Source organism: Thamnophis sirtalis, unplaced genomic scaffold (genome assembly GCF_051295495.1).
Source record: "Thamnophis sirtalis isolate CommonGarterSnake01/CBP01778 unplaced genomic scaffold, rThaSir2_p1.2 scaffold_4, whole genome shotgun sequence".
Classification (NCBI taxonomy): Eukaryota; Metazoa; Chordata; class Lepidosauria; order Squamata; family Natricidae; genus Thamnophis; species Thamnophis sirtalis.
This window is the reverse complement of record NW_028261384.1, coordinates 141,326,719-141,330,164: the sequence shown is the minus strand read 5'-3', so window position 1 is coordinate 141,330,164 and position 3,446 is coordinate 141,326,719. Positions and strand designations below refer to the sequence as shown.

At 50.7% G+C, this 3,446-nt stretch overlaps 1 pseudogene; it reads right to left on the bottom strand.

Annotated features, from left to right (window-relative positions):
* Positions 1 to 642: 642 nt before the first annotated feature.
* Positions 643 to 2,389, bottom strand: LOC106550923 (T-complex protein 1 subunit theta pseudogene; annotated as a pseudogene).
* Positions 2,390 to 3,446: the final 1,057 nt, after the last annotated feature.

Here is a 3,446-nt window from a genome sequence, read left to right as displayed (position 1 = left end):
TCTCTGGGGGGAAAAAAAACCTCCGTACTGGGGACAGGGAGGGCATCGGGCCAGTAAACACTCAGCTCCATTCAGTTGTCCAGACTCCACCCTTCAAGGCATTATGGGGTCATTAAAAGATGATTAATACCGCTTGATAAAGCTTTAGTAAGGCTACATCTGGAATACCACATGATAGCCGTCTTCTACTATTTGAGGGGCTGCCCCAAAGAAGAGGGGGTCCACCTATTCTCCAAGGCAGGAGAAGACGCAATAGGTGGAAACTAATCAAGGAGAAAAGCAAGTTGGAATTAAGGAGGAATTTCCTGACCGGGAGGACAATTAACCAGTGGAACCACTTGCCACCAGAAGTTGTGGGTGCTCCATCCCAGGAGATTTTGAAGAAAAGACTGGACCACCATTTGTCTGGAATGATAGAGGGTCTCCTGCTTGAGCAGAGGGCTGGACTAGAAGACCTCCAAGGTCCCTCCCAACTCTTTCCCCATAATTCTTTTCTCTACATCCTTGGAACGCACCTCCACTCAGCTCCGACCAGCCGATCCAGAGGTTAAGCAAGAGGGACGTTGTTGGAAAAGATCTGTCTCACCCGGTACTCAACGCTGGAATGGAAAGCGAGAAACTTTTTGATGGGCACCAAGATTTTATTAGTCAAAAATGAAAAGGTGGCAGATGTTGCACACAGCAGGCCTGGTACTTTACTTATAGGATGCTCTTGAGGAGAAAGGAGGGCCCCTCAATCCAACGCATCTGGTTCTTTGTCCCAGTTGGGGTTATCTCCTCGTGGTTTGGGACCCCCACTCTTCTTGGCCACCATGATGTCGCTGACCTTTAACAACATCACTGCTATTTGAGTAGCCAGGACGATACCTCGGTATTTCACCACGAATGGGTCCAGCACATTTTCCGTGACGGTGTCAATGGTGCTGGCCTCTTCCCCACCCAGCAGCATGCCCGTGTTCTGGTTCCCAAGTTGATGCTGGATTTCCATCTTGGCCATAATTTCATTGACCGGCAGGCCTGCGTTGTCCGCCAATGTGGCCGGGAGAGTTTTCAACGCTTGGGAGAACTCCAAAATGCCGTACTGCTCGCATCCGGGGTAGTACATGCCCAGAGTGCTCAGGCGCACCGAGAGGGCCATCTCGGTGGCGCCGGCCCCTGGCAAGAACCGCGCATCAGTGGCCAAGTTCTTGTATACCTGCACACCGTCTTGGATGGCCGCTTCTAGACAATCCAGCATCTCGTCGCTGGCTCCTCGGAGGACCACAGTAGCCAAAGGACATGGCGTACCGTGTTGACTGAAGACCAGTACAACAGTGCTGCCGATCTCGGTGGTGTAGACACGATAGCAGTGTCCGATGTCCTCGGGCGACAGCACGTCGGGCTTGTACTGTAAGGTGGCGCCCACCATTTTGCACAGATGTTGGAGCTGCGTCCGAGATGGCAGCCGCACCACCATCATCCTGCACCGGTCGGCGTAGAAGACGGCCAGACCGTCCACCCTTCCCCCCACCACCAAGACATTGACCCCAGCTTTCGCGAGACCCAGGACCCGTTGGGCGATGAGGTTCTCTTCCTTTTTCTCAAAGTTCTTCATCTGAATGGCGCTTTCAAACACGATCGTGTTCTTGGCTTCTATCTTGGAGACGCCAAAGGAACAACAGTAGACTGCGACTCGGGCCCTCTCCACTCGCTTGATGATGCCCTCTGCCTCCGTGGGGATGAGCATCCCCTCCAAGACATAAGAGTTCAAGATGCCACCCCCTGGAGCTTTGAAGATACGGATGAGATCTGGGTTGAACGCCGAGTGGTCGGACGGCGCCACCGTGATGCAGGCCATGGCCACCAACTTGGACAAGTACTTCTGGTAGCTGAAAATCTTGCTGCCCAGGATGGACTGCAAGACACACTGCACCTCCTCCTGGTTATGGGGGTTTTTCAATGTGACGCAGACAAGGCCGGGCAACAGCCGTAGGACCTCTTTGCAAGCCATGTCATATCCCGCTCGAATGTGGACCATCGACACACCGGACCTCAGGAGCTTCTCCGCGTTCTCCAGCAGGGCCCCAGCGAGCAGGACGACGAAACATGTGCCGTCTCCTGAGTCTTCCTGCTGAGTTTCGGCGGCGGAACGCAAGAGGCAAGCCATGGGGCTCTCCAGCTCCAGCTCCTTCAAAATGGTGGCAGCGTGGGAGGAATGGAACATCTTGCCCACGTGGTTGATCACCAACTTGTTGTGTCCCAAGGGACCGTAGCAGGTGCGTAGACAGTGCATCAACGCCTTGCAGGCCATCAGGTTGGTGAAGAGCGTCTCCTGCAAGCCGCTGAAGTACTTCATGCCCGCCTTGAGCATCTGAGGAAGACCAGGGGCCATGGGGACGTGGGCTGCCATGACCTAGGGAGAGAGAAACAGGGGCTGGAGTAGGATCCCACACCCAGGGTCAGGTAGGACTTGAGGAGGTCCAAATGAAGTTCTTCAGTTCCAGAGATTGATTAGTAGAAGGAAGCCTTCTGTTCAACGACTGGGGAGGAAAGTCCTCCATCTCTACCACCATGGGTAACCACTTTATTTTCAGGACCCTCTCCCTTTAATTCCTCTCATGAGGAATCTCCATCCATTCTACCCTACTCTACTCAACCTTCTCTATCCATTCTACCATACTCTACTCAACCTACTCTATCCATTCTACCGTACTCTACTCAACCTACTCTATCCATTCTACCCTACTCAACTCAACCTCCTCTATCCATTCTACCCTACTCTACTCAACCTACTCTATCCTTTCTACCCTACTCTACTCAACCTACTCTATCCATTCTACCCTACTCTACTCAACTTTTTCTATCCATTCTACCCTACTCTATTCAACCTACTCTATCCATTCTACCCTACTTGACTCAACCTACTCTATCCATTCTGTCCTATTCTACTCAACCTACTCTATCCATTCTACCCTACTCTACTCAACTTTTTCTATCCATTCTACTCTACTCTACTCTACTCTACTCTACTCTACTTACTCTATTCTACTCTACTCAACCTCCTCTATCCATTCTACCCTACTCTATTCAATCTACTCTATCCAGTCTACCCTACTCGACTCAACTTTTTCTATCCATTCTACCCTACTCTACTCAACCTTCTCTATCCAGTCTACCCTACTCTACACAACCTCCTCTATCCATTCTACCCTACTCTACTCAACCTACTCTATCCTTTCTACCTTACTCAACTCAACCTCCTCTATCCATTCTACCCTACTCTACTCAACCTACTCTATCCTTTCTACCCTACTCTACTCAACCTACTCTATCCATTCTACCCTACTCTACTCAACTTTTTCTATCCATTCTACTCTACTCTATTCAACCTACTCTATCCATTCTACCCTACTTGACTCAACCTACTCTATCCATTCTGTCCTATTCTACTCAACCTACTCTATCCA